Source organism: Lemur catta, chromosome 22, assembly GCF_020740605.2.
Source record: "Lemur catta isolate mLemCat1 chromosome 22, mLemCat1.pri, whole genome shotgun sequence".
Taxonomy (NCBI): Eukaryota; Metazoa; Chordata; class Mammalia; order Primates; family Lemuridae; genus Lemur; species Lemur catta.
The window spans coordinates 2,889,963-2,903,130 of NC_059149.1; the positions used below are offsets into that span (position 1 = coordinate 2,889,963).

General features: G+C 37.1%; 1 long non-coding RNA gene across 4 annotated transcripts; it reads left to right on the forward strand.

Moving 5' to 3' along the window:
• Positions 1-330: 330 nt before the first annotated feature.
• LOC123626369 lies at positions 331-11,494 on the forward strand. 4 transcript variants are annotated; one of them, XR_006730833.1, is made up of 7 exons: positions 331-486; positions 590-822; positions 923-1,013; positions 5,741-5,816; positions 6,752-6,947; positions 7,881-8,109; positions 11,416-11,494. It is a non-coding gene; the product is annotated as an uncharacterized LOC123626369 (long non-coding RNA). The 4 variants fall into 4 exon arrangements; XR_006730834.1 differs by lacking the exon at positions 331-486 and adding an exon at positions 8,958-9,091 and having other exon boundaries at positions 493-822; XR_006730831.1 differs by lacking the exon at positions 331-486 and having other exon boundaries at positions 493-822.
• Positions 11,495-13,168: the final 1,674 nt, after the last annotated feature.

The window sequence follows — 13,168 nt, forward strand, 5'->3', positions numbered from 1 at the left end:
CAAGGGGTTCCCCATTCTTTGAATTGTGAATCAATTTTCAGGAATTATAAAGGACCAACTGCCCCCCATACCCATTTGGTTGTTTCTCATAACTTCTTTTCCTTTCCTGAAATTTTTAAGGTTTTCATTTGTTTCCAGACAATTCCTAATTGCTTATTGGCATGACCTCACTCAGTCTCATTGTAGCTGGGGCAGCGTAGAGGTTCAGTTGCCTGCTGGGCCCTGCTGACAACAGAAGTATGGGAAATGGAAGTGCAGATTAGCCTGGACTCTACTATCTTGTCAGTGTGTTGATTCTGGGTTGCAGTGGTGGCTCAGCTTCCTACTTGTCTCCAGTGACTCCGGGGTAGGGAAGGTGACACTCACCTTGCCTCTCAGTGTGTGGGACTCTTTCTTATTGAGTTGAGGTGGAGGCTCAGCTTCCTGCTGAACTCCAGTGCCATCAGGGCTGCACAGATGACACTAGCTCTGCCTCACACTGTCTTGGTAAATCTTTTGCATGCTGGGTGGGTGTGGGGGCTCAGGTTCCCTCTGGACCCCATTGATACTACATTGCCAAGGGAACTGTAAAATTATTTCCTTTTGTCAGGCAGGGGATGGAGAACAGCTTCCTACTTTGTCTGTTGCTACCACTCCAAAGTGAAAATCATAATGCCTACTTTTGCCAGATGGGAAATAGAAGATGAGCTCCTTCGTTGGTGCCAGTAATACCAGCAGGCAAGAACATCAGAGCACGGCTGCTTCTGTTCAGTGGATATGAAGTAGATAATCTGCTCCCCAATGGACTCCACTGAAACCATCCTGGTATTTCATTGCAGTTGGGTGGGTATTGCCAGCAAGGTTTTCTGCTGTTAGGCCATTCTTTTCCAATCCTTTGGTTGGGAGAGCAGGCTTCTTGTTTTGTTTTGTCTGTGCCACTTAGTGGTCCTGATTGGAGGCTTCCGCAGCACTCTCTCCAGAGCATATGCGAAGAAATTGAAGACCCAAGGAACTCATCATTGTGTTATTCCCCAGTAAGTGCACCTTCTTTTCACCTTTCAGATTCTTCCTATGCTTGCTTGTTGTTTTATATCCAGGGTCCAGGGTTTTAGTTGGAACAGGGCGGACATGGTAATGCTGAGGCTTCTCCAACTTGGCTAGAACCAGATTTTAATTGTCTTAAAGTTAGAATTTGTGTGTGTATGTGTGTGTGTGTGTGTGTGTGTGTGTGTGTGTGTGTGTGTATTAGATTGCTTTTTAAATTCTTGAATCTTCTGGTGATTAGGTTGGAGAGAATTAAGATGCCACCTGGGGAAAAAAAACCTGTCATTTCCACAAGAAAAACAATAGTCCTCCCATGTGACAACTTCATTTGATTATCCTAACAAGTAATGAACTGGAGGCACAGATATAATGAGTGTTAATAGGGTCTCATTTGTGATTATCAACATAGTAAAACTGTTTCACAGCCTATTAAAGTCCTACTATTCTTCTATAAGTAAATGGGAGTCTGTGGATAGAATTATGCTATATAATATAATGGCTTTAAAACTGAATCATGGTCAAAGGTTAACCCAACAAGTTTGGGGGAAAGATCTCAGGAACTAACTCCATCACTGTGGAGATGAGCACAATTTTCCAAATACGTTGATGCCTTTGAGAGAACCTGATGTCCCATGGCCCCAGTTCACTGAGTTCCCTGAGTGCCACCGACCAGACACGAATGGCCTAGTTCTAAAGCTCATGAGGCCCTGCACTAGAGATGTATGAAGACCAGTGTACTAGTTTTCTGTTGTTGCATAACAAACTACCACAAATTTAGGGGCTTAAAACAACACTCATTTATTAACAAAGAGCTCCCAGTTTGGGTGGATTCTCTGCTCAGGGTATCAGAAGACTGAAATCAAAGTGTTATCCAGGTGGGTTTTTTGTCTGCAGGCTCTATGGAGAAGTCTGCATCCAAGCTCATTCAGGTTGCTAGAATTCAGTTCCTCACAGTTTTAGGGATGGGGTCTATTTCTTTGCTGGGTGTTAGCCAAGGTCCAATCATGGCATCTTATAACTATCTGCACTCCATCTCATGGGTTTTCTTCTGTCTTCAAGCAAGCAGTGATGTGTCAGGTCTTCTTGTGCTTCAAATCTTTTTGACTTTCTCTTCTGTACCAGCCAGAGCAAGGTTTGTGTTTAGAATTCCTCCTCCCACAGCAAATCTTCATGAATCTTTTATCGGCAGAGTCTACATTCAGGTCCTTCTGGGAACTCTCAGAGGGACCTTCGTGGTGAGACGTTCTAGTCAGTCACCACATGGTGTTCACATCTTGATCCTTTTCCTCTTCTTGGGTCCAGCAGTGTCCTCCTGCTTGTGCACACTCACAGGTCCCATAATCCTCCTCAGGTCACCACCACTTTCACCTGGTAAGGCTGAAAATTCCACCAGTGCCAAAGCAGGAGATTCTTTGAGGTGCTCCATGACGAGGGATGGGATGGGGAGAGACGGTCATCTTCTCATCTTTTGTTTACGTGCTTTAAAGTAGTGTTAGCATTTCAAAGCTTTTAGTGGTGCAGTGTTTTCTTTTGCTTTTTTACATATGATTCTTTGTCCCTTCCTCCATGGGTCTCAGGCCTCAACCAACAGCCCTGGGCTAGGTGATGAATCTAATGATCAACCACCAGCATCTCATCCAGACAAGATTTCTGCTAGGGTATCTAAGCTTTGGTGTCACTTTGACACATGACCAGTAACGTCATGAAGGCATTCAGTGTTGCCCCCAAATTCTAACATGTTCTCTAGTCTGGTGATGCTCCCATGGTATATTTTTTTAAATATTTCACAGCTTTTCTTCCTGCAAACCTCCAAAACCTCCAGTGCTCTCTCTTTGGTCAAGGTCCTTTTTCCTGTTGAGACTGAGAAAACAGAAACAATCAGAAGGGATCTTCCATATTTCCTCCACACCTGTCCACCTGCATGCTGTGTGTGTCTATGCCCTGGCCTTCTCTCCTGATGCCATAGGCATGCTCACCGCCCATGCCCCTTTCACACCAAACCCTCCCCCTTGCACTAGAATCTCTCTACCATCTTCTCCACATGAATATACCTCTAGACATTGACCAATGCCCCCTCACGCACTGAGAATTTCTCCTCACTATTATTTTGTAATTTTTGCTTATTGAATATAAATATATAATACCTCTTTTTTTTTACCATATATTCTCCTCAAGCCACTCTATTTCTCTTTTCCAATTTATATCAATATTTACAGTTTTCAATTCTTCTCCTCCAATTCTATATAGAACTCATACAAGCCATCTTCCCCTTCTACCAACTTTCAAATGGTCAGTCATCATTGGCCTCTTCCTAGATCCAAAGTTTAATTCTTAGCCTTCATCTTAATTTAATATTGGAGTAATCATTGGCCTTGTTCATCCCCACTCTTGTCTAGTTCTAAAGCTGTCTTCATTTGGCTTTTAGAACACCACATTCTCTCATTTACCCTCCTACCTCAGGAACCATTCCTTTGCAGACTCCTTTGATAGTTTGTTTTCATTCTACTTTGTTTTTCTTTTCTAAACTTATTTCAGAGGGAAGTTATATAGTCTGATGACTTTAAATAACATCACTGTGCTGATGGCTCATGAGTTTATATATCCAGCCTGGACCCACACTCCTGATCTACAGTCTGGCATGTCCAGTTGCCTGTGGGGTCACTTAGCCTTTGTACCTGGGAGTCATTTGGAATCACTATTCTCCCATTCTTCTGCTTTGCAATCTTCTTCCTCTCCAATCTTTCTGTTTTTCAGTTAATGGCAACCACATCATACCAGTAGCTTAGGAAAGTGTTCTTGCTGTCATCCCTGCTGTCTCTCTTTCACTTAAACCCATATGTCATATATCCACCAGTGCTGGGGCCCTAAATTATACTTTTATCTGGTATCTGTGAGGCCTCACTGCCTCTCCACCACTGCTCTCACCCCAATAGCATCATCTTTTGCTGTAGTTTTTATTGTCCTTTTCTATCTCAGATGGCCTCTGCTGCCTTAGTCCTTGCCCATCCACATTTTATTCTCAGAAACCAGAAGAGGGTCTTGCCTTCAAGACAGTGCAAGCCACCCCACAGTTCAAACACCTAAGATGGTTTCAGGTGACACAGCAAAGCCCAGATTCTTCCCCAGGGCTAAGAGATCCCTCCTGCCACTCCCAGTGCTCCTCTCTGACCTCATCCCTGTCTTCTTTGCCTTGTTGGTTTTGCTGTTATGCTTTTCCCTGAACATGCCAGCGTCTTGCCTCAATTCCCCTCTATCTGCTGTTCACTCTGTCATCAGGGTTTTGTAGACATGGCCCAGGCTTGGCTTCCTCTTTGCTGGAGATACAATATGACAATGGTGTCAGAACTTCTCTGACCTCCCTATGAAAACAAAAACCCTACTGCTCTCCTCCATACTTTGCCGAGTTTATTCTCCTCCATGCTTTATTTAAAAATATATTTTGAAATAATTTTAGATTTAAGGAAGAATTCCAGAGACTGCACAGAATTTCCACATGTCCCTTTCTTAACTTCCCCTAAGGTTTACATATTATTTAACTATAATACATTTAACAAAACTAAAAAAAAAATAAATAACATTGCTATGATACTATTAACTATATTGTATAATTCATTAGAATTTTACCATTTTTCCATTCCTATTTTTGTCTGTTCCAGGATCCAGTACTAGATACTGTGTTGTATTTAGTCATTATGATTCTGTAGTCTTCCCAAATCTTGACAGTTTCTCACTTTTTCCTCGTTTTTCATGACCTTGACACTTTTTATGAATACAGATTATATATTTATAGAATTCCCCTAGTTTATGCTTCTCTGTATAGTTTGGGGGTATGGATTTGTGGAGAGACTAACACAAAGGTGAAGCAACCTTTTCCTCACATCATACGGGGGCAAGATATCACTGCTGACATTAACCATGATCACCTGGTTAAGGTGGAGTCTGCCAGGTTTCTCCAATGTGAACTTACTATCTTTCCCTTTCCACACTGTGTACGTTATAATTGCATCAGACTAACCACAGCAGGTAGTAAATATGTGGTTAAATATATATTGAGGTTTTACAAATCTCTTGTTTTCAGGTTTCACCCAATAATATCGATCCGACTTTGGATCTTGCCTGCAGTGACTACTGCTGTGGTGTTCTAATAGTGATTTTCTATTTCCCCATGTTTTCTACATAAATTATTGGACACTCTTCCATAGGAAAGATGATTCCTCTCTCCCATTTATTTATCCATCATATTATTTTTATTAGTATGCCTCATGTATATTTATATTTCACTCTGAATTATAACCCCCCAATATAACACTATTTCTTGTTGTTGCTCAGATAGTGCTAGCTTTGGCAATTGGTAGCTTGCTCAGGTAAGCTCCATGCCTCTTTGACGTGCCCTCTCGTTTTGTTCTTGGACACATTTTAAAATTTGTTTTTGGCACCACAGGATGCTCCAGGATCATCTGATATTTTCATTGGCCTGGTCCTAGAATCAATCATTTCTCCAAAGACCTGATCCTTATAGTTGAAAATGTTATTTAGAATCCAAGAAATAAAAACAACTAATAAAATGAAAGATAAAAAAATAGAAACGAAGATTTATTTTCATTGCTTCTTGGCAGTCAGAACTAGAAAATCTGTGTGTGTATGAACCCATGGTTATATATCTATATAATCTGTATATTCATCTCTTTATATACTGATATCTCCAACCTTCATCCAGCACCACAGGATTTTTGCGCTTTCAATGTGATGAAGTTGAACACTATAAGTGAGAGATTGAAGAAAGCACAAGAAAGGTATTGTAGAAAAATTCAAACAAGTCAATCTATTTTTACAGGTTAGTTAAGTGTGAAATGCACTTACTTTATTTCACTGCACATTATATTTTTGATGTGTACATTGTGTGTGTTTCCTCTGTTTCCATTACAGCAATTGGATTTGTAGATTTCTAGAAGGAAGGTTGCCTCTGTTGCTCCCTTTAGCTTTTTTAGTTTCTGTCATCATTGTAACTAAATGGATCTTTGAGAAGGCTGATACTCCTTAGAGAATCATTTGATTATTTGGGCCAGTTAGCATAAAAGAAGACTATTAGGAAAAGAAAAAAATTGTGATTTAGAAATTGTACCATATTCTTGAATTGTATTTCTGTTAAATTGTTCAAATTTTAAAATTTTAAATTACACCTATTTTTCTTTGGACTATCAGATCACATAAGTAGTAATTGAGGAATGATTCAATTCTTTATAAGCCAGATGAAATTATCAATTTAGTTGACAATTGATGTTAAATGTTTTAAACCTCAGCTTCTTTTGTCACATATTTAAAATTGCTCTCTGAGGTTGGGTGTAGTGGCTCATGCCTCCCAGGGTGGTTGAGGTGGGAGGATCACTTGAGGCCAGGAGTTTGATACCAGCCTGGGCATCATAATGAGACCCGATCTCTACAAAAAGTAATAAAATGTGCCAGGCATGGTGGTGCACACCTGCAGTCCCAGCTACTCAGGAGGTAGAGGCAGGAGGATAGGTTGAGCTCAGGAATTTGAGGCTGCAGTGAACTATGATTGGGCCACTGCACTCCAATCTGGGTGACAGGAGACATTGTCTCGAAAATTTAAGATAAAATAAAATAAAATAAAATAAAATGGCTGTCTGATTTAAAAGTGAAGGAAACAAATATGCAAGAATTGTTCAGGTTGTCACTGCTAAAAATGTATCCTTTTAATTTGATTCAGGCACAAGCAGCATCTGAAGAATACAGAGAACTTCACTTAGAAGTCAGATGGAACTCAGAATGAAAGATCTTGAATCTGAAGTCTCCAACAGGAAAACTTCTTGAGAAGTCTTTCATTATATTGAATTGGGAAAATACAAGCACCTCTATCAATTAGAATTGGAAGCTAGAAAATACTTGTCAAACAAAATTAAAAAGTAAGTCAAAGTATGGAATAGAAAATAAATTTAGTTCATTAATTTGCCTTGAAAACATGCTTTGTAGTGAGACAGGTTTATGACATTAGTGGGACATGAAAGCTAAGTACATACTATAATTTTAATGGTAGTCCAGAACAGTTTATATCTCTCCATCTTTTTTGTTTTATTATGACTTTCTTTCCCCTTAATATTCTCATGTCATTAACCTGACCTAATAGGCTTTCAGCTAAGTATTTTTGAAGTCTTATAATTTAGACAATGATGCTGTTATAAAATTGCTTGTTACCAGTCCCTAAATAGAAATATTAATGAGTTTATCTACTTTTTGAAAGATTACAAAGTAAACCAAAAGAGTCAATTACTGCAGCTACTCTTGGTGGTTTCTGGCACTCAGTATATTAACTTCTTTATACTGCCTTACTAAATACAATAATTTCTACCTTTTCTTAGTGATAAGCATTTTACTGTATGTATCTAAGGAGTACAATGTTGTGTTTTGATCTACTTACACATAGTGAATGGCCATTATATTCAAGCTAATAACATATTTCCAATAGGTTAGTAATGTTTCACTTACTAACCCTTTAAATACAAGTATTTCTAATGACACCCTCAAGAATGTTATAAATAGATCCATTCCAGAAGGCAGCAAGTGTTACCTGTTAAGCCTCACATTATTGTCAGAGATTTCTCTCTACTCCTTACTTCATCTGAATTACTATTTTCAGACATTCCCCTAGGAATGCTTATACTTCTTTAGAACAATTGCAAAACTATAACTGCACAGAGTCGGCGTGCTGTGACACATTTTCCGAGTTAAAACACTATTTAGTGGGAAATTCCATTTACTCTCAAGGTCACTTTTTAAAAATATAATCACTGAGGAATCATTTAGGAAAAAAATGAACTACTAAACTTTGTCTTTTGCAGTCTTCACAGAACTACTGAGAGACTAGCAGCATTCAGTAGCAATCTTTTTGTGGAGACAGGAGACCAGAACTTTCTTTACCACTCATGGACAGTCCTATAGTCACGTCCTGGTGGCAATCTTAATAATGGTTTAGGTCTTCACAGAGAATTTACTTCAAAAGAATACTCAACGTTCTCTCTTTCCTGCCCATGGACTTCACATACCAGCATGAAGAACAACTTGAGTGAGGTTAGTTATATTATCTTCTTTCCTTTGGGTTTCCGAATTCTGATATAATACTTGTTTTTATTTGGTGAAATACTGAGTTTTTTAAAGGACCTATGCATGCTAAGCAAAGGTTATAATTTTCTGTGTTAATAAAGAGAGGAAAGAGAAATTTTTCCATTTTCTTAAAGTCCCTGCAGCTCTCATTTTTAAGAGATACCCATGTAGTAATATTAATGCTATTCAATATATGTAATGAAAATGACGCTTTTTAAATTTCTTTAAAAGCTGCATATAAGTTAAATTTTAGAGATTGAATCTTATTGGCTAATAACAGAAAGTATATTGAGAGGTGCTTTGGCTTCCTTCTAATTGATTTTTGTTTGACTGTGGTTGTGATTCATAACACTTTTAAGGTTTTCCTCTACCATATCAAATTTTCCACCCTTAATCATAAGGGAATGATTGGCATGCAAACACTTAACCACATCTGGATGTTTATTATTTATAACAAGCCAAGATAAATAAGCTTTATGAATTAAATAAACCTGTAGAACTACAAAGATTAACTTCTCTTTTTAAATTAAAAGATTTGTCTTTTTCTTACACATAAGTAGTAATACATCTTTAATTCCCATGGTAATTATAGCATTTTTATCTCAATTCTGTAAAATGTGCCTGTTGATGGGCAATTGCACAGCACTTTTTAAATAGTTAAATCAAGCAAACATTTGAATTTTTAAAATGGCATTCACTTTTGTCTCTCTGTGTTGGTATGATTTGAATGATTGTGACTATGATTGCAAAGACCATCAAGAGTCTTTAAACAGCAATGATGACCAAACAGAATCAATTATATTCTTCCTACCCAGAACTCCATGGAATGCCAAACATGGTGCCCATGTCCCCTGAAGATGTAAGAAGAGCATCCCAATCCAAAATTTGATTTCACCAAAGAATCTATTTCTGGAAAATCTCAAAATGTATTCAACAATGAAAAGCTATGGTAATTGTAGAGCTGTTTAGGAAAAAAAAAAATAGTTCAAGTATACTTGACCCAGTTTAAGATATTTGTCCAATGTTTCACCATTTTTGACTAGGGGGAGAATTTTAAAGGCTTGGCATGGTAGTGCATACGGCAGTGCACACGGCAGTGCCAGCTACTTGGGAGGCTTAGGCAGGAGGATAGAGGGACAATATCTTTTATATAAAAGATTTAAATAAGAAACTTCTAGATGAGAACATTTACAATATAGTTTGAAATGTTTTCACACATTTCATAAACAAGTAGATAATTGCATCTATAAGTAGTCAGATGTTTCAGAAACTTGGTACTAATTTCTGAAAATAAATCAAAGTAACAATTAAAGAACCATATATTTTTTGCCTTATTCTAATTCTAGAAGATCATGAATCTAAGAAACTAGGTTTGAAAACTGGCTGTAATGCATATTTTTCCTTTTTTCAAGCAAATTTTATGAACTCTTTGTGTTCATATGAAAAAACGTTAGTCATAATACAGACAGCAAAATATTTTTATTTAATCTCTGCCACAATATTCACATGACATTATGATAGTGCCACTTTCCTCATGTGTATATTTAAGATTTTGAGCTAAAAAGTTAGCAGCATAAAGCATATTTTAAAATTTTAATTTTCTAGAAGTGGACTATAGCAACTTAATTTTAAGGAAAAATCCATCAAAGTGAGAAGAACTCATCATACTTTTATATAAAAGGCAGGATTTTTCTAAGAATTACAAAGTAACACATTCATGCGAAAATCTTACTTGAATTCTGCACCCTTTGTACTAATAAGAGAAAATGCTACCCTTTTGAAATGATGTATATTCAATAGACCAATATTAATTGTGCTTTTTATTAGATGAATATAAGTAGCATCACACATATATATTCTCTATTGTCTGCATGTAAATAAATAGGAATTTTATTTTATTTCTGTGATTATTTTTCTATTTAAGCACTTCTCAAGTGAAGTTTAGTCTTTGCAATCGTCTCATGAAAATATATCTGATTTACCTAAATATTATAAATAGTATTTGACTTATTTGAGATGCGGCAGGAATATTATGAAGAAATAACTATAGAACTGGAAGAAGGTATCCTGTCAAATTTTATGAATGAAATTGAGATTAACAAAATGATTTCTGAGATCAACTGTAAAAAACAAGTGGCTTTCCTCTCTATTGTTTGGTTAATAGATACTGCATTAAATATTTCCTCATCCACACATGTAATTAAAGATGTGAATACACTAGCATTCATACTGAAGAGTATACTTGTGCCTCGTGATTGCATCATCACGTTTCATAGCTTTTTACAAATCTCATGAAGTGTATGTAACTTTTTTTTTCTGGCTCTACACTTTATTTACTCCTGCCATCCTCATGAATCTGTCAGTGTGTCAGCCAGCACACTGGAACTATTCTCAGAAAACCAAGGCATCATCAACTTTCTACCTTTAGGTTAGCAACTTCAGGCCAAAAGACCCCAGATTCACTAGCAACATTTAGCCAAGCACTTGCAGTTCATATGCAGTCACCTGACGGGTGACATTGTAAATGAGTCATTCACTATATCATTGGTGTACTTTTGCCCTCAGAAAAAGTTCCATATTTCTTAGCATGGGAGAAAGCACCCATATTAATGTGGTTCTTGTTAGTTTATTCAGCCTTATCTCTTACCACGTACCTACTCTGCCCCTTTGCCGTAGCATCTCACTAAACTCCACTACTTAGAATTCTACAGCATTCCTCCTCACGTCCAGCACTTTGCATTTGCTGCTGCCCTCTATCTGGCACACATTTTCCTCGTCTCTCAGCTATCAACTTCCATATCACTGCATCACAAAGTTTATAGTGTTGGAGAGAAGACTTAGTCATATGGCCCTTCTGTGTGTTCCAATTGTGCCTTATTTTAAACTTGTTACAGTCTCTATGACTCTGCATGGAAATTGCCTATTTGTCTGTTTTGTTTTTCATAGTATACTATATGATTATCGAGGTCAATGATGTAGCTCTATCATCCTTACCTTGTATACCAGTGCTTGTCATAGTACCTTAGCACATGGTTGTTGAGTAAGTGAATGAAGACTCAGAAAAGCAGAAGCTCTGATACCTAACCACAATGACAATTAATTCAATGTGCAACTACAGGCAAATTATATTTAATAATAATTTTATATTACATTTGTGCATACATATTTTTTTGCTATTAACATGCTGATAAACTTCTTGACTGTTTTTTACTCACCTTCACTTAGTTCCAATGAAATCTGTTAGGTAAAGAATACTCTGTCTTTCCTTTCCAGGTGCTGCTGGATACTCTCCTGTGGAAGAGCTTCCTCTCTAGATTCACTGATGAGTCAAATCTAAATGAAGACATTCTTTAGAAAGCATCATGGAAATATATGCCAATTTTTAAAAAAAATGTATACAATGTGAAAGACTTTTAAGTAGATCTTGCAAATGAAAGCCAGTTTTACATCCTTGGACTGCCAAAATGTCAGCTGTTTATAATTTTAATTTTAAGCACTGATTTATATGACTCTTTCTTCTTGGGGAAATAAAATTTGCCTAAGGCTTTTCACTTTTTCTGATCATTCATTCCTTCATTTGTTTATTTCTGATTAACTTTTGGAAACAGTCTTAAAGTTAGAGAGAAATTTCAAGTTCCAAATGCATACACAGAACATATCCAGGCTCAATCAGAAAGAAATAGGATTCCTGACCAGACCAATATCAAGCACAGAAATTGAAGCAGCAATTAAAAGTCTTCCACCAACAACAAAACAAAATGTCCCAGACCAGATGGATTCACATCTGAATTTTACCAAACTTACAAAGAAGAACTCATGCCTATACTGCAGAAATTATTCAACAACATTGAGAAGGATGATATCCTCCCCACCTCATTCTGTGAAGCCAATATCACCTTGATGCCAAAGCCAGGAAAAGATGTAGCAAAAAAAAAGAAAACTACAGATGAAAATCTCTTGTGAATATAGATGCAAAAATCCTCCACAAAATTTTAGCAAGCCAAATCGAAGAGCATTTAAAAAGTAATTCACCACGACCAGAGGGTGGGGTCCCTTTATCCCAGGGATGCAGGGATGGTTCAACATATGCAAATCTATAAATGTAATTTACCACAGAAATAAAGCAAGAATAAAGACCATCTGATTCTCTCAATAGATGCAGAAAAAACATTTGATAAAATACAGTGCACTTTTATGATAAAAACCCTTAACAAAATAGGCATAGATGGAACATTCTTTAAAATTATTAAGGCCATATATGATAAACCCACAGCCAATATCATACTGAATGGAGAAAAATTGAAAGCATTCCCACTTAGCACTGGAACCAGACAAGTTTGCCCACTGTCTCCACTTCTATTCAACATAGTGCTGGAAGTGCTTGCCATAGCAATCAGACAAGAGAAGGCAATTAAGCATGTCTGAATAGGGGCAGAAGAAGTCGAACTCTCACTCTTTGCTGATGATATGCTATTATACCTAGAAAATCTCAAAGATTCAAACAAGAGACCCCTGGAATTGATATATAAATTCAGTGAAGTCTCAGGATACAAACTAAATGCCTACAAATCAATGGTGTTCATATATGCCAATAGCAGTCAAGCCAAAAATCAAATAAAAAATGTAACACCTTTCACAATAGCATCAAAGAAAATTAAATATTTAGCAATATATATAACAAGGGAGGTGAGAGATATGTATAGGGTGAACCTATGAACACTGAGAAAGTGTAGAGGATGTGCACAGATGGAAATCCCTGCCGTGTTCATGGATTGGTGGAATCAATATTGTTAAAATGTCCATTCTACCTAAAGTGATCTATAGAATTAATGTAATCCATATCAAAATTCCACCATCATTCTTTACAGATTTAGGAAAAATAATTCTACACTGCTTCTGGAACCAGAGAAGACCTTGTAGAGCCAAAGCAATCTTAAGCAAAAAGAACAAATTGGGAGGCATCAGTCTGCCAGACTTCAATCTTTACTACAAGGCTATAGTAGCCAAAACAGTATAGTACTGGCAC